Raw genomic sequence first — 18,995 nt, 5'->3', positions numbered from 1 at the left:
TCCCTTGATGTATTATGTTTAATTTTTCCAGATGTGTGATTTTTGGTTGTAGCCCTATCACCTTTGCCTTCCAAGAATACCATATTCCATGATCTCCAATCTTTTGTCCTTTGCAGGTTGCAGCTGCCAAGTCCTGTACAATTCTGGTTGTAACTCCCAAATACTTCAACTGTTTCTTCCTGGCCACTTTTAGAATTTTTTCCTTGACCTGATATTCTGTAATTTGGCTGTCAAGTCCTCTAGAGTTTTCATTTTGGGATCTCTGTCTTAAAGAGATCCATGGAGCTTTTTAATGCCTATTTTTCCCTCTGGTTCCAGGATATCAGGTCAGTTTTCTTTAATAATTTCTTGCAATATGCTGAACAGGTCCTCCTTTTGGTTATGGCTTTCAGGTACTGCAGTGATTCTGATATTATCTCTCCTGGATCTATTTACCAGGTCAGTTGTTTTTCCCATGAGGTCTGTTACATTTCCTTCCATTTTTTTGTTCTTTTGAATTTATTTGATTGATTCTTGATGTCTTACAGCTTCTACTTGCCCAGTCCTAACTTTTAAAAGATGATATTTTCCTCAATTAACTTTTGTTCTTTCTTTTCTATTTGGTCAATTGTATTCTCTTTAGGGAGTTTTTTTCTTGTATTCTTGTGGGTGTGTATATACACACACATATATAGGTGTATATATACATATATACATACATATATACATATATGTATATAACTATATACAAAGATATATATGCTTTTCCATTTGGTTAACTTTATTTTTTAAGCAGTTTTCCAAGTTGTTGACTTGTTTTGCACAATTTTCTTACATCCCTCTCATTCATTTTCTCAAATTTTCTTCTACCTCTCTCATATGATTTTAAGCTCCTTTTGGGCTTTTTCCTGAATTCTTTCTGGGCTTGGGACCACTTCTTGTTTTTTTGGGGGGGTTGCCCATATGCATTTTGACATTGTTACCCTCTTCTGAGTTTATGTTTTGGTCTTCCCTGTAACCATAATAACAATATAGTTAGATTCCTTTTTTTTTTTTTGCTCATTTAGGGGGTAGGCTTTTTCCTTTCTTTTAAATTTGCTTTCTGCTCTAAGGATGAAGGGGTTTTATCTCTGGCCTCTCATGCCAGTGGCTGCAGGTCCTGGCCTTTACCTGGTGCTACATTGATGTTGCCCTGAGGGTCACTGGGAACCCTGGTATCTGGTGCTATGCTGAGGGGGTGGGATGGGGGTTGGTGGTTGGCACTGCTTAAACCTGTAAGCATCTGGCAGCTTACCTGGTGCTCAGCTGGGGTTCTAGTGGCAGTATCTGGCATGTACTGAGGCCTGATTCGGTTTTCCTGCATTTCCCTGGGGCTACACTAAAGTCTGTGGAGGTCTGGCTCCTGGGAGGTGTCTGTTTGCCTCAGGCTGTGTGGAAGTACATGGAGGTTTGGCTGCCAGAGGATGCCTACCCTCTTGTGGCATTGTTGATGCGCATGGAGGTTCTCAGGACTGGATTCTGCCTGTTCCCCTGGCTATGCTAAGGCACATGGGGGTCCTGGTGTTGGCATTTGCTTGCTACGCTACAATGGGGCTCAAGATCTGCCACTGGTTCACTGAGGTGGTATTGCTGCTGTTGCTGGGATGTTTCATGTTCTGGACTGTGCTCCCCTTTTACCTAAGTGAGACAGACTTTTCTTGCCAATCCTCCAAGTTTCCCAGGCTAAAAGACCACTTCAATCCATGTTTTCTCAGCCTCCACTCTTCTAGAACCAGCTATGGTTATATGGTTATATGGAGCTGAATAGGGGACTGCTACAGCAATTTGCTGCTTCATCTGCTATCTCAATTCTAGGAAGTCATTTAATACTTTTAAATACATCCATTTCTCACTCACAATACCCCTTGAAACAGATGGTATAAATATTATTATTCTTATCTTACAGATGAGAAAACTGAGATTCAGAGAGGTAAAGTGAGTTGTCCCTGGTCACATAACTGTCATGCAAATGCAAATAATTTGGAATAAGCAATAATTTCATATGATTTGATTTAATGATGGCAACAGTCATGCACGCTTACACAGACACTAGGATGACCTTAAATACTGATCTTTCCTAACGAAAACCGGAATTAACATTTTTCATTACATTTGGGGGAAAGAGATGAGGGAAAGGCTAATTATTTCTTGGTCAGTTGACTACTGAATTTCATGCCATATATATTTGATTCATTGCTCTCTTTGGTAACATTTTTTTATTCTTGTGGTTTTAAAGAATTGATGCTATTCAAAGAAAACATATAAAACTTGCAGTCCCTAAAGGTCCTTGAGTAGACAAATTGTATATTTGTCTTTTTTATATCTCTAGCACTTAATACAGTACCTCTCACATAGTAACTGCTTAATAAAAGATTGCCTACTGACTTATTAATGAGCACATATGAATGTTTGTTAAAGATGTACTTTAGGGGGGTAGAGCCAAGATGGCAGAGTAGAAAGACACACATATGCTGGCTCTCCCCACACAGCCCATAAAATACATGTAGAGAGGGATTCTCAACAAATTTTGGAGCAGCAGAAGTGGAGAACAACAGAATGGAGGAGATTTCCAGCCCAGGATGACCTGAAAGGCCCATGGGAAGTGTCAGTTGCACTGAACACAGAGTGGAGCCCAGTCCAGCCTTGGCCACTCAGAGGCTCAGGAACAGCCCTCAGGGACAGAATCTCCAGCCGCAGTAGCAGCAGTTCGCAGATCCCTCAACCCACAGGCGCCAAAGGTCAGTGACAGGGTTTTTTCAGCTGATCAGGAAGGGAGAAGGGCCTTTCCATAGCTCTGGCCTTAGGCAGTGGCCATAGAGGCCACATCGGGCAGGCAACAGCAGTTCCCACAGCAGCCCCTACAGCAGCCTGCATTCATTGTTGGATCGCAAAACCACTGAGGAGCTGATTATTACCTCAGCCCTGTGTAGAGGCCCTGAGGGAGCTGATCTTTATCTCACACTGAATGGCGGCCCTGCCCATGCAGCTTATCTGAATCTCAGTCCCTAGTGCTGGCTTGGCAGAACTGGAGGCCAGGTGGCTGTAGAGAGGAAACTCTGCAAAGATTCTGGGCACAAAAATCCCTCCCTGCTCCCAAACCAGTGTACATGCTTGATTGTGCCACCTTGGAGGAACTGAGATTTTACAGATTCCCAGAGTATACCCTACTCCTGACAAAGGACCCAAAAGTCAAGTAACTGGTTGGGAAAATGCCCCCAAAATGGGAAAAAAATGAGACTATAGAAGGTTACTTTCTTGGTGAACAGATATCTTCTCCCATCTTTTCAGATGAGGAAGAACAATGCTTACCATCAGGGAAAGACATAAAAGTCAAGGCTTCTGTATCTCAAACATCCAAAATAAATATTCAATGGGCTCAGGCCATGGAAGAGCTCAAAAAGAATTTTGAAAACCAAATTAGAGAGGTGGAGGAAAAATTGGGAAGAGAAATGAGAGAGATGCAAGAAAAGCATGAAAAGCAGGTCAACACCTTGCTAAAGAAGACTCCAAAAAATGTTGAAGAAAATAACACCTTTAAAAGCAGGCTAACTCAATTGGCAAAAGAGGTTGAAAAAGCCAATGAGGAGAAGAATGCTTTCAAAAGCAGAATTAGCCAAATGGAAAAGGAGATTCAAAAGCTCACTGAAGAAAATAGTTCTTTCAAAATTAGAATGGAACAGATGGAGGCTAATGACTTTATGAGAAACCAAGAAATCACAAAACAAAACCAAAACAATGAAAAAATGGAAGATAATGTGAAATATCTCATTGGAAAAACTACTGACCTGGAAAATAGATCCAGGAGAGACAATTTAAAAATTATGGGACTACCTGAAAGCCATGATCAAAAAAAGAGCCTAGACATCATCTTTCATGAAATTATCAAGGAAAGCTACCCTGAGATTCTAGAATCAGGGGGCAAAATAAATTTTGAAGCAATCCACAGATCACCGCCTAAAAGAGATCCAAAAAGAGAAACTCCTAGGAACATTGTGGCCAAATTCCAGAGTTCCCTGATCAAGGAGAAAATATTGCAAGCAGCTAGAAAGAAACAATTCAAGTATTGTTGAAATACAATCAGGATAATACAAGATCTAGCAGCTATGTTAAGGGATCGAAGGACATGGAATATGATATTCTAGAAGGCAAAGGAACTAGAACTAAAACCAAGAATCACCTACCTAGAAAAACTGAGTGTAATACTTCAGGGGAAAAAATGATTTTTCAATGAAATAAAGGACTTTCAAAGCATTCTTGATGAAAAGATCAGAGCTGAGAAGAAAATTTGACTTTCAAACACAAGAATCAAGAGAAGCATGAAAAGGTTGCCTGCCACTACTTCAGGACATAGAAGCATTGATATGGGCTCTGCCATGAAATTGAACTTGAAACAATGGAAACAACTAATGCTCTTTGGGATATTTGCTTGAGGTGTCTTTTTTTAAGTTATCTTCATCTATTTCACAGATAGCAACACTGTGGAACCAGTTCCAAGTTCCTTCTCATATGTTGAAACTAAAAGAATCCTACTTATCCAAGGAAAACAGAGATCAATTATGGGTGCCATGCATGACCCATACTTTTCTGAAACCATTGATGGGAATGAGGTGCTAATGGAGACCTTTTGATTCGTTTAACTTAGGTCCCAATAGCCTTCAGAAATGGACTGAAGTGAAAGATAATTTGAAAAACGAGGAGTTTTTTCCTTCTCAGACAAGAGAAAAATCACCTCTCCTTTTCTATCAAGTAGACCATGACTAATTTTTTACTTTGGGCCAACCTATGTCGTGCAGTGGTGGCCAGCAAATGGTGAAGTTTGGACCCCTCAGTGAGGAGCTTCAGCAAGGGGGCATTAGAAACAATCAAAAGAAAATGATCTCAAGTCACAGGAGAAGCCAGCAGTTGCCCCACCGGGACAGACTCTATTCCACCACGTCTAAGTCCTTTCTATACCAGCTTTGGAAAGGAAATGTCTCTTCAAAAACATTAAATCCGTGCCTACAAAAAGCAATGAAAGATTATCTCACCACCAATAAGCGTAGGGTGAGGTTTAGGGGAAAACAGAACACCAGTGAGCTCAGGGACCGTGTGACTGTGACGACTCTGGATGGAAAGGAGGCCATCTTTTCAGACCTCAGCTGGGAGAAGCATGTCCCTCAAGTGCCCCTCAGCAAACTTTATCCTCAAGGTTTGGGTAGCTGTGCAGTAGTCATATCTGCAGGTGCAATCCTGAACTCCTCCTTGGGGGAAGAAATAGATTTAGTTTTGTATCTTTCATCTGACTGAGTCAGGAAATCAGATCCTGTGGTATGCCATAGGGGATCTGTGAGACCATCTAGTGAAAGCTGTATTTTACACAAGAAGGAATTGAAGAACCAGACAGGTGAAATTTTGACCCTGAGGCTTAGATGTTGATAGGCAACATGAATACTTGGAGAGTTAGGAAAACATCTCACCTTCAACACATCTGGACTGTATGTCCCTAGGCAAATTCCCTAACATCTTGGTATTGTGGGGCCTAAGTGTAGGCAACTCTTTACAGACTATAAATTGCAAAGAAGATGCTCCACATTTAGGAGTTTACTATATCAGGGAAATCACAGGCTCAGCATTTTCCCCATAAAGATTATTATAAAAACCCAAGGCTCCAGTCCCTACCCTTTGAATCCATTTATTTCCATTATATCACACTGCATCTCTACAGTCTACTTTCTATAAGAATTCTTTAGGGAGGAAATTGAGTAGGTCCTAAAGGTACAAAAACATCTCACTTTAGTATGTTGGTCTTACAGCCTGTATATAGGTTTTAATTCTAACTCTGTTGGCAATTAATAGCATAAGTTTGGGCAAGTCAGTTTAACTTTTCTAGGTCTGAGTCTCTATTTTGTCTTCCATAAAATGGGGAGAATCATACAACACTTTCCACTTCAGGGATTTTGTTTTTTGTTTTTTTTTTCGAGGAAAGTGCTTTGTATCTTTTAGAAGTGGGCTATTATTACTTTTCTTGTTCATTAGTTTCTCTTGTGTCCAACTCTTTATGATTCTGACTGGGATTTTCTTCGCAAAGATACTGCAATGGTTTGCTTTTTCCTTCTCCAGCTCAATTTACAGATCAGAAAACTGAGGCAAGCAGATGGTTCAGGAGAAGAAAGTGAGGCTTGGTGACCTTACACAGCTCTCCCTCACCAAAAACAAAGCCAAGTGGAAGTCATGTCATCATTCCTCTGATGTCATGGTCCTCTTCAAAAATGAAGGACAAACACAACAACTACTATTCAAGATTAGTCATTAGTTGAATTGTAGCATTCTAGTTAAATCACCCTTTGGAAATTCTGTTGTGTGTATGTATACTTTTAAACTTTCTGGTTTCATTCAAATAAATTTTTCTAAAAAAAAGATGTACTTTAAAGTTTAAGTTAAAGATGTTAAAGTTGTAACAACTGTTGGTTGGGGGAAATTCAGAAATTTAAGGATAATTCAAGTCAATAATGAAACAGAATCAGAAGCACCAAAAGGCAAAAGGAAATGTGTTTGAAAGTGAAAAGCAATGCGAAGAACTGACCAACTTTTGCAGCAAAACATTCTATTCAATTCTCAAATAATAAACAAAACATTCAGAGGAACTTAGAAGCAGAAGGGGTTGTTTTTTATTCCTCTGTAAAATATGGAAATATCTTCCTGAAGTTGGAAGAATAAAAAGAAGATTGGGGGGAAATAAAGCTGCAAATCATTTCATAAAGGAAAAAAATGTTGTCATGTATAAGAAAAAAAAATACAGTACTCAGGATTCAAAAAGACATTTTTATGGATGAAACTTTTCCATGCATGGCTATACTAATACAATAGTCAGAATAGGTCCAGGTGGACCTATAAAATCTTGACATTTTCCCAAGAATATAAACATCCCCTCAAAACTTGCTTGGGAGATTTTTACTTCCATTGGACCTGGAAGTCTTGCCCTCTGTATCAGTAAGCACCCCAATATACACAAGAGAGCCTGCTCTCACAGGTTCTTAGAACTGCATTCATAAAATGAAAGGCAACTGTTTCAGGGGCGTCAACACCCTGAGCTTCAAAGAAAATATAGAGAAATTAAAGATCAGCAGACAAGGTTTCCTCTGCCTGAATTCAACAGACAGTTGGACCCCAACTATCTGACTACAGTTACCAGAGAGGGAAGCACAGCATCTAGGTTCCCAAAGCCAAGGGGGATCCTGAGCAACTTCCCAGGGTCCTCATCTGGTCAAACAAAAACTTCCAGTCAAGAAGCCTCAAAGTAGTCAGCAAACATGGCTTCCTCTGCCTGTCCATAACTCAACAGAAAGGTATAGCTGTCTGGTCTTCATTACCAGAGAGGGAAACATAACATCCGGATTCTCAAAGCTGGGGGGGTGGGGTGGGGGGTTCCTTAGTGGCTTCTCAGAGTCTTCATCTGGCATTCAAACCTTCTTACCAAAAACTAAGGCCCAAAAGTAAAACCTCAACTCAGAGTATTTATATCTTTTTTTTTTTTTAGAGCCAGAGGGCATTGCAAACCTTTCAAGCAGTTTCTAAATAGAAAATAAAAGTTACTTGGGGTCCTCCTACAAAACAACTCCCCTAATCAAGCTTCTCACAATGGGCAGGCCCATCAATGGGTGGGAAAGATCCTCCCCAATCACATTATTCAATCACAATTCAAACAGATTCAACAAATCAGTAAATCAAATTTACCTTTAGTAAAACAAAAATAGCAAAAGATTCTATTTTACTTGCCATTATATCCTCATAAAGGGAATGATGAACTAATATGTTGATATAATGAGGATTGTTCTGAAATTACAGAAATTTCCAAATTGAGACAAAATATTGCAAAACAACCTTGAACCATTGTCATAAATCATGAAAGGTTTAGAAATTTATCTAAAAGATGAGATGGAGGTCAACATGCTTTAATAGCCTAGAAATTGTCTGATTTCAGTCCCATTAAAAATCTAAAGATTATTAAAAAGCCTAGACTTAGAAAAATGGACTGCTTGATTACCTTAATATACAACATAAAGTATGATTCGTGGTAAAGAATTTAAAAATACATGTAAAAATCTTATGAACTCAATATCAAATTTTGTAAAAATAAATTCAGCAAAAAGAGAGATCTGCATATTAAAATTATGTAAGGTATACAAAGTTTAAATTTTATCATAAGCTAACATATTTAATTACTTTACTTTGTCCCAATTATTTTATGACTTCCCAAATACAGAAAATATTCTCCTCATGCTCCTGGAGCTCCCAAACAAACTAAATCTTCTTGAATGCCTATAAGAGATTCTGGGGAAATAGAAAGACTCTGTCTTTGCAAGAAGTCTTTCAAAGTTTCTGTGATCTACATGAGGAGAGTCTATCTAAGCTGGTTTATATATAGTTAGATATGCAAGACGTCTATGTACCTATCTATCTCTCTCTCTATCTATCTATTTTCTAACTAATCTTTCTTCTATCTAATCTATTTATCTATCCATCCACCCATTTATAAATATTCTATCTAATCTGTCATCTGTCCATCCTATCTATCTTTATCTATCTAATCTATCAGGTCCATTAGATGTCCAAATATCTTAGTGTACTTCTAAGTTTTAATAACTTCAAAAATATAAGTGCTACAAATTCATCCAAAAATTCTTTGAAACTTTATTTCAATTTCTTTAATACTTATTTTTTTCATTTTGAATAAAAAGTATAATTCTGATGTTAACAACATGGGGGCACCCTATAACTATGCATTATATACACAAGAGTTTCTTCTGGATGAAACTTTCTCGGACAAGTGGATTGGTAGAGGAGGCTATCTTGCATAGCCTCCTTGGTCATTTGATCTATCTTCACTAAATTTTTTTTTGTGGAATCACTTCAAAACATCATGTTTGCATAAAAACAATTATTTGCATTATCTTAAATCTAGAATAACAAATGCGATCCTTTCAATCACTGAGCCACAGCTGATGAAAGTTTTTACAAAGTTCAAAATCAACTTGAGCAACATAGTGGTTGAATTAAATTTTAATTTGAATATACCAATATTTTAAATAATTAACCTTTCAAATGCTGCTTTTTGTAAATTTGTAGCATTTGAAATTCTGAAGTTATTAAAATTTAAAATTGCACTAAGATTTTTTTTTTAATTTCCTGAATATATATGTACATATCAATATAGAGATACTGTTAACATTTCTGTGTTCATTTTACTTGCATACTCCTTGAAAGAAATAATGCTTCATTTTTGGCTTTGTACTCACAATGTGAAGTGCAGGATCTAGCATATGATAGGTGCTCAATAAGTGCTTGTTGAATGATTGATAGAGGTTATAATAAAGGATAAAATAATTGGAATTACATTCAGTTGGAAAGGTTTGCAAGAACAGAAATAATATAGGAAAAAATGGTCAAGAAAAAGATGGTCAAATAGGGGAAGTGAGGAAAAATTTTCTCATCAAATATCTCTGATAAAAATCCATTATTTCAGATATACAGGATGCCTCAAAAGTTGTAGCTCAGTTTTAAGGTACATTAAGATTTTTGTCTCACTCTCTATGAAGAATTGACATGTTATGACCAAGGAAAACATTCGGTAATAGGTAAATAGTAAAAGGATATAAAAAAAGTTTTCCTAAGGAAGAAATCTGAAATTTCAACAATAGTACATAAATATTAATTGTTGATAATAAAAGAAAGTCAAAGCAACTGTGAAATTTCACTTCAAATCCAAAGTAACAGAACAAAAAAACTAGCTTAGAACTCAATTGCGTATTGTCACTCAGTGAAAAGGAGCTAGATATATGCCATTATGTATTATCTACAAAGAGATTTCTGAGTGCTATGGGAACTTTTAGCAATTATAATATCAGCTGCACAGGTTAAATGAGACATCAGAATGCTGGCAACAAAGTCCGCTCGAGGTTTTGAAATCCTGCTATGTTTTAGTCTGTTTCTATATATCTAGTTACGAAATGGGGAACAACTCAGGTAACCTCATGGCATCTCCTGTCACAAATAAGTCAAAAGTGCTAAAGGGACAGACCTTGCCCTGGATACAACTGTGCCCCCCCCCCCCCACACTTCTTTTTCTCTTTCAGACCATACTGACAGTTCTGCATCTAATGTTATCAACCTGTAACAGCTATTTAAACCAGTCCAGGAGAATAAGTATATGAGAATAAGTATAAGAATACCAGTGTGCTGAAATACAGCTTTCTCTGAATTAAGCCTAAGGGTCCTCAGATTTTTCATGTAGCTTAGAAAGAACACTCCAAGAATATGTTAATGCTAATGACACTTCTATTGAGAATCTTCCAGGGATATAAGAATTAAGAATTTTTTAAAGACTAATATCAGGTGTAGTGAGCTAAGGTCCTCTTTCCTCTTCCTCCCAAAGGTTTGTCCTATGTGCTAACAACATTAACTGATGTGAATAGTGATGGTTTTCCAGGTCAGAAGAACAATTCCCCTTTCCTGCAATTTTTTTTAATCCTCAAATACTAGATGCCATGTAAGTCTAGAGTTCAATAGGCTATTGGAAAAACAGGATCTATATGACTTGAGACTACTTGTCTCTGGACTCTTTCTTTCTTCTGTCATGCTGCCCTGCATTTCTGATTCCCTCCATACCTTTTTGTTTACCTAATCCCCCCAAGTTAAAGATTTAATGTACCAACTTGGTACATTAAATTAAATTAAATTAAATTAAATTAAAGATTTAATGTACCAACTTGGGGTACTTTCTCATTCTTCACTTATACGTAGCAATTGTAATTTGGGAGTGAAGGGAAAGAAGTCATGGTATAACCTGGATAAATCCCTCTTTATCTGCTTTAAAAAATTAACAGTCCCCCCAAAAGCCAAAAGAAGACATTTTGAAAAATCAAATGGGAAATAAATAAAAATGAAAACAAAATCTATGGACCAATTTTAAAAAATTAAGAAATGGAAACAGAAACAAGATGACAAATACCTGGAAAATGCACAGCAAGAACTTCCCCCACCCCCATCACCACCAAAAATTATAAATAAACCATTCCAAATATATAAAAATAAATACATAAAAGTTTTAAAAATAAGTAAATCCCTCCTATGTCTAGAAAATGCACTAGGTTGAATCTTGATCTGGAAATCTAAGAAAATATCACAGGGAGTCATTTTTTTTCCAGCCCTGGTCACCACAGAGAGACATACAAAGTATGCAAAAACAGGCAAGAGTGTGCTGTGCAGGGCACTCCATCACAGGAAGAAACTGCTTGCCAGGGCAAGAAGTCTAAGATGCAGCATAGAGGTGTAATGGCAATTTAAATGGAAAGATTTTTCCCACTCATTAATAGGTCCATATGATCTGCTTAAATCACCTGGAAACCTAAGTCACATGTGGGGGGAGGAGTTTGCTGAACAGATGGAACAGGAAAGGTGGGGCAGAACCAGGAGGAAGTTAGTGAGAGCAGTCTGGGCAGAGGAGAGATGGCACAGGCCAGCAGATACAGCATGGCTCCTGAGTTTTTGTTTCTGGGAAGGACCTGGCAGGTAGGTGAAGGCTTGGGAAAGCCTTTGTTCCCAGCAGTGCTAATGTATATTGACTTCATGGCTACTATGATGGATTTGGATTTCTGGGTCTGGGCTTTGGCTTTTTGGTATCTGAATAATTGTTTTTCTTCTGCTCTCTATATGGAGAGTCTTTTAGACTTTGCAATTGAGAACTATGCAGGCATATTCATAGCTATCCTCAGTGCTGTGAATATTGCCTGGGCAATACATGAGGGCAGTTGTGTATGGTGCAGAAATAGGTTCCAAATGACCACTCTTTTGTTCACTGCCCAATTTCCTGACCATAGATCCTGAGTAGACTGAAGAGGGGACATTCCAAGCTGAGAAGCTGTCTTGGTCTTAGCCTATGCAATTCAGAAGCAAGTTACAGGTAGGTGACTGATCCCAGAAGCAGAATAGAGTTTTTGTTTCAGCTTCCAACTTAGTCTGGATAACCAAGGCAAAAGCCCCAGATCAAAGAGGAGCCTACAGTTCTATCATTATGAAGCAGCACAGAATTTCAGCTGGCTAATACTAACTAAGTCCAAGAACAGTCTGCCAACTGAAACTCCAAACAAGGCAAGCACATAGATCTGTTGCTCAAATCCAGAGTCAAGTCAGGGACTTATAAAGTCCCTGCTGCCAATGGGGCAGCAATGAGACTTCACCCTGAATCTTTGGAATCACTGGGTAATGTTGGAAACACTGAAAGCTTGAAGGTCCCCAGGCTGAGCAGCTACTGAGATCTGTGAAGGACACAATACTCAAGAAAGCAGCAGTGGCACCAACTGAGACATTCCTTCAAGAAGTACACATAGCCTAACCCTAGCATAAGGTCCAAAGACAGGAAGTAGGCTGGATGAACAAAAGAGGACCCCACCATAAAAAATTAATAAGGGATCAGAGACACTCAAGAAACAAAATCAGAAGAATGACTCCAAAAAAGACTACAAGGAAAGTCTCAAAAAAAAAAAAAACAACACAGCTTGGGCACAAATTCTAGATTTTCTAAAAGAGATGAAATGAATTATTTTTAAGACTCTCAAATATTTTTCTAAATGAAATAAAAAAAAAACAAAGTAGAGGAATGAGTGAACATTGAGCTGTGGAAACAAATAAGAGTAAGGGCAGAACAGAGGTCCTCTTGGGACCATCAGAGAAGACCTCAAGGAAAATCCCAGGAATAGATTTCCTCCCTGTGAAGAATAAACACCTACAGCCTAGGGTTCACTTTAACAACTAACCCCAATCTGCTTAAACAACAAGCCACAAACCCTGGGGTTAGCTGGGTTGGGAGGCTATCTTTCCCTGTCACAGGAACTTTTACTGGTGGGGATAATGACGGGAGCTGGGCGTCTGACCCAGAGAAGATCTAGGGAACCTCTGCTGACGAGGAATGTTAGACCCAGCTGTGCTGCAGAGAGCAGCAGCAGCAGGCAAGAAGGAACAAGCACAGGCCTGGTGAGTGCAGAAGCAGTGGGGCAGGGATTCTGCTGACTATGGGCATTTTCAGGAGGCTGGAGATCTTGGTTTGAATTAAAGGAATTAAACTGAAGAGGAACAGGGGTCAGAGGCACCATACCCCAGGACTAGAGGTGATTATGAAAACTAAATTATTACAAAAAAAATGCACAGGCAAAGGAGAAAGAATCCAACATAGAGGGCTACTATGGGAACAGAGAACATTGGGACTTACCTTCAGAGGAGGATACTGAAACAAAGAAACCCTCTTCTACCTCAAGCAGTAATGTCAAATGATCACCTGCCCCCCAAAAATAATTCATTGAAGAACTTTAAAAAGACTTTAAAATCAGATGAGAGAGATTGAGGAAAAATTAAAAAGAAAAATAAGAATAATATAAGAAAATGGTGACAAGAGTCAGTCAATTGGAAAAGAAGATCCAGAATCTTAAGGAAGATACAGATAGATAGATAGATAGATAGATAGATAGATAGATAGATAGATAGATAGATAGATAGATGGATGGATGGATGGATGGATGGATGGATGGATGGATGGATGGATGGATGGATGGATGGATGGATAGATAGATAGATAGATAGATAGATAGATAGATAGATAGATAGATAGATAGATACATAGATAGATAGATAGATAGATATAGATACATCCATGCTCAGTTGTAGCCTTAGTGATGGGTAGAGGGGAGGAATGGGGAAAAAAGGACAAAGTGAAAAGTGTACTGCAGAGAACAAAAGAAAACATATAAAGAAGCAGAGAGAAGATGAACGGCTTTCAACTTAACACACAATATTTAATATATAGACTTTCTTGAAATGATAAGTTATTGTTATATATTTTGAATCTTTTCCAGTGTTTTCCTATGCACTTTTTTCTTTTCTTGTTTTATATTTAAGTTTAAATATTTAAGTTTATAATGCTTATTTTTCTTTTCTTGTTATATATTTAAGTTTTAGCATTTCTGTAAAATTTTTAAAAATTAAAATATCAAAAAAACTAGAGGAAAAAATCATAAAGGAAAATAGATCTATGGAAAAATAAGAAAAGGAATTAATAGCTTGGGATAAAAGGTACAAAACCTTGCCCAAGCAATAAACTCTCTGAAAATTAGAATAGATCAAATAGAAGTAAGAAAGTCCAAGAAAAAAGAAATATTAAAAATAAAAAGTCAAAAGATTGAAAAAGTAGGAAAAAAAAAGTATAGACTACCTCAAAGCAAAAACAACTAATATGGAAGGGAGTAGAAAGACGCACATACACATAGCTCCGAACCCACAACCCATAGAACATCTACAAAAAAGTAACTCACGGTGAATTCTGCACCCAGAGGCCACAGAACATTGGAGTGAGGGAGATTTCTGTTCCAGAGAGACCTGCAAACCTCTCGCAAAAGGTCCTTCACACCACGGACTGGGTGCCGGGACTGGGAGCTGAGTACAGCCCTGCCGTGGCCACGGCACCGAGAGGAAAAGATACGAGCGGGCTTCAGGGACGGGATCTCCAGCAGCCACACAGGTCCCTCCACCCACAGGTGACAGGGGTTGGTGAGAGGGTCTCTTTGGCGGGTCGAGAGGGGAGTGGGGTGCCCCCATAACTCAGGCCCCCTCGGGAGGCAACAGCGGAGACGGGAGCAGACCAGGGCTCCCCAAGCAGGCAGGAGCCTGGATCCATTGTTGAAGGTCTCTGCATAAAACCCCTGAGGGAACTGAGCCCGTGAGGCAGCCCTGCCCCTACCTGAGCACCTGAACTTAATCACACACTGAATAGCAGCCCTGACCCTGCCCAAAGCCCTGAGGCTGGAAGCAGCATTTAAATTTCAAACCCCAAGCTCTGGCTGGGAGGATCAGGAGGCGAAGTGGGTGTGAAGAGAATATTCAGAAGTCAAATCACTGGCTGGGAAAATGCCCAGAAAAGGGAAAAGAAATAAGACCATAGAAGGTTACTTTCTTGGGGAACAGGCATTTCTTCCCTTCCTTTCTGATGAGGAAGAACAATGCTTACCATCAGGCAAAGACACAGAAGTCAAGGCCTCTATATCCCAGCCCACTCAATGGGCTCAGGCCATAGAAGGACTCATAGAAAATCAAGTTAGAGAGGTGGAAGAAAAGCTGGGAAGAGAAATGAGAGACATGAAGTCAAAGCATGAACAGCAGATCAGCTCCCTGCTAAAGGAGACCCAAAAAAATGCTGAAGAAAATAACACCTTGAAAATTAGGCTAACTCAATTGGCAAAGGAGGTTCAAGAAGCCAATGAGGAGAAGAATGCTTTCAAAAGCAGAATTAGCCAGATGGAAAAGGAGATTCAAAAGCTCACTGAAGAAAATAGTTATTTCAAAATTAGAATGGAACAGATGGAGGCTAATGACTTTATGAGAAACCAAGAAATCACAAAACAAAACCAAAACAATGAAAAAAATGGAAGATCATGTGAAATATCTCATTGGAAAAACAACTGACCTGGAAAATAGATCCAGGAGAGACAATTTAAAAATTATGGGACTACCTGAAAGCCAGGATCAAAAAAAGAGCCTAGACATCATCTTTCATGAAATTATCAAGGAAAACTGCCCTGAGATTCTAGAACCAGAGGGCAAAATAAGTATTCAAGGAATCCACAGATCACCGCCTAAAAGAGATCCAAAAAGAGAAACTCCTAGGAACATTGTGGCCAAATTCCAGAGTTCCCTGATCAAGGAGAAAATATTGCAAGCAGCTAGAAAGAAACAACTCAAGTATTGTGGAAATACAATCAGGATAACACAAGATCTAGCAGCTTCCGCATTAAGGGATCGAAGGGCGTGGAATAGGATATTCCAGAAGTCAAAGGAACTAGGACTAAAACCAAGAATCACCTACCCAGCAAAACTGAATATAATACTTTGGGGGAAAACTTGGTCTTTCAATGAAATAGAGGACTTTCAAGCATTCTTGATGAAAAGACCAGAGCTGAAAAGAAAATTTGACTTTCAAACACAAGAATGAAGAGAAGCATGAAAAAGTAAATAGCAAAGAGAAGTCATAAGGGACTTTACCAAAGTTGAACTGTTTACATTCCTACATGGAAAGACAATATTTGTAACTCTTGAAACTATTCAACATCTGGGTACAGGGTGGGATAACACACACACACATGCACACGCACATGCACATACACATAGAGACAGAGTGCACAGAGTGAACTGAAGAGGAGGGGATCATGTCTTAAAAAAAATGAAATCAAGCAGTGAGAGAGAAATATATGGGAGGAGAAAGGGAGAAATGGAATGGGGCAAATTATCTCTCATAAAAGAGGCAAGCAAAAGACTTTTTAGTGAAGGGAAAAAGAGGGGAGGTGAGAGAAAAACATGAAGTTTACTCCCATCACATTCCACTAAAGGAAGGAATAAAATGCACAGTCATTTTGGTATGAAAACCTATCTTACAATACAGGAAAGTGGGGGATAAGGAGATAAGCAGGGTTGGGGGGATGATGGAAGGGAGGGCACGGGGAGGAGGGAGCAATTTGAGGTCAACACTCATGGGGAGGGTCAGGATCAAAAGAGAGAACAGAAGTAATGGGGGACAGGATAGGAGGGAGGGAAATATAATTAGTTCTTACACAACGCTACTATTATGGAAGTCATTTGCAAAACTACACAGATCTGGCCTATATTGAATTGCTTGCCTTCCAAAGGGAAGGGGTGGGGAGGGAGGGAGGGCAGATTGGCAGACAGGGGCAATTAGAATGCTCGGTGTTTTGGGGTGGGGGGAGGGGACAAAAGGGGAGAAAATGTGGAATCCAAAATTTTGTGAAAATGAATGTTAACAGTTAAATAAATTAATAAAAAAAACTAATATGGAAAATAGAATGATGAATAACAATTAAGAGTCACTGGACTATTTGAAAGCTATAGCAAAAATCATCTAAATATCATATTTCATGAAATCATAAAAGAATCTCAGGTCTCTTAGAAAGAGATAGCCAAGTAGAAATAGAAAAAAATCTATTATCTATCTCCTGAAAAAAAGTGAAAACTCCTAGAGACATTAAAGTCAAAACCCAGGGATTCCACATCAAAGTAAAAAATACTGCAAGCATCCAGAATAAAAGAATTCAAGTACCAAGGAGTCACAGTAAGGATCACACACAATTTAGCATCCACCACTATAAAGTAGCAGAGAGCCTCAAATGTGATCATCCAAGAGACAAAGAACATAGACCTACAGCCAAGAATAATGTACCCAACTAAACTGAGTATAATCTTATGAGGAAGGGGAATGAATTTTTAATGAAAAAGAGGACTTCCAAACATTCCTGATGAAAAGACCAGAGCTTTATAGACACTTTAAAGTGCAAACATAAGTACAAGAGAAACATAAAAAGACAAATATGCACAAATATTAATTAGGGACTAAGAACAGATAAGTTGTTTGCATGCTAATACAAACAAGTTTCTCTTCTGAACCCTGTCATCATCAATGATCATGGAGGAACTCTAATTATACAGAGTGTTTAGGAGAGCTTCTGTTATGACTTGATGATATAAGAATAATAGAAAAGAAAGGGGAGAAAAATACACTGAGGGAAAAGAAAAGTTAGGAAAATTGTCTCACATAAGTAGAGAACACAAGTAGGAAGTCTGCACAAACAAGGAAAAAGGAATGAGGGAACAGCTGACACTTGTACCTCATTCTCGTTTGAACTGGTCATAAGAGGGAAGAAAACATAGATGCTTGGGTTCAAAAATATATTTTACTCAATAGAGGAGTAGGAAGGAAAGGGGAGAAGATATAATTAGAGGGAGAGAAGCTAAGGAGTACTAAGCATAACAAAACTCTAGCTAAGTAGGTACCAAAATAATTATAGCAATTCTTTGTGATAGCAAGAATTGGAAACTTAAGAGATGCACTTTAACTGTGGAATGACTGAATAAATTATGATACACACACACATATATATATGCATATATACATATATATGCATATATATACATATATATACATATACATACATACATACATACATATATATATATATATATATATATATATATATATATGATGGAACAATACTATTCAATAAGAAATGATAAGGAGATTTATTCTCAGAAAAACCTAGGGAGACTTGTATGAAGTGAGCAGAAGCAAAAGAATAATTTATACAATGACGACAAGTTCATAAAGACAAACAACTTTGAAAGACTTAGATAACCCCATGATCCCTGAGGACTAAAGATGAAACATTTTACCCACCTCTGACAGTGAGGTTGAAGACTCAGAATCTAAAATGAAACTGATTTGTTTTGATTTGATTTGGTTTTAGACATGGAAAATGAAAATTGTTTTGTTGCTTATAAACACCTGTAATAGGAGATTCATTTTCATTTCTTTGTCAATTGGGAGAATGTGTAGAAAGGAGAGAAGGAAGATTTTTACTAACTGAAAAAAAATTAAATTTTAAGAATTATTTTAAAAGAAAACAAGAAAAACTGAAAAAAAACTAGCTAATTTTATATTTTAAGAGAGAAAAAATGAGTAAAATTATAAAGCTGATCACAGTAAATTGGCAAAAAAAAATCAGATGGAAATAATGAAAATAATCAGAAACTACACTCAAATTACCTATAAAGCTGAGAATTTAAAGCAAGTGGATAAGTAACTGCAAAAATATAAAACATATAACTTTAAAAAAAAAAGAAAGTGGATATCCTAAACAAATTGATATCATTAAAAAATGATCAATCCAGTAATGAACCCCCAAAGGTGAGGGGCAAGAAAACTCTGGGACCAGTTGAATTTGTAAGTGGAGCTAAAAAACTCTTCTCAAAATGTGAAAAGAATTTATTTCACGAAATTCTACTTTATAAGATAGATATCTTTTGCACACCTACATGTGGGAAGGATGAAGAAGACAAAGAAAGCCGTCTGTTTCATCCTTGCTTTTATATATAATGTTGAGTGTGGTTGC

General features: G+C 37.9%; 1 long non-coding RNA gene and 1 pseudogene across 2 annotated transcripts in view; one reads left to right on the top strand and one right to left on the bottom strand.

Moving 5' to 3' along the window:
• LOC140501037 (uncharacterized) overlaps positions 1–18,995 on the bottom strand; it is a 116,891-nt gene that overhangs the window by 28,597 nt on the left and 69,299 nt on the right. The gene's annotated exons all lie outside the window — the stretch shown is intronic.
• On the top strand, positions 4,317–5,347 carry LOC140498366 (beta-galactoside alpha-2,6-sialyltransferase 2 pseudogene; annotated as a pseudogene).

This window comes from Notamacropus eugenii, chromosome 4 (genome assembly GCF_028372415.1).
Source record: "Notamacropus eugenii isolate mMacEug1 chromosome 4, mMacEug1.pri_v2, whole genome shotgun sequence".
Lineage (NCBI taxonomy): Eukaryota > Metazoa > Chordata > Mammalia > Diprotodontia > Macropodidae > Notamacropus > Notamacropus eugenii.
Note: the sequence above shows the minus strand (reverse complement) of the source record. Positions and strands in the feature narration are given on the sequence as shown.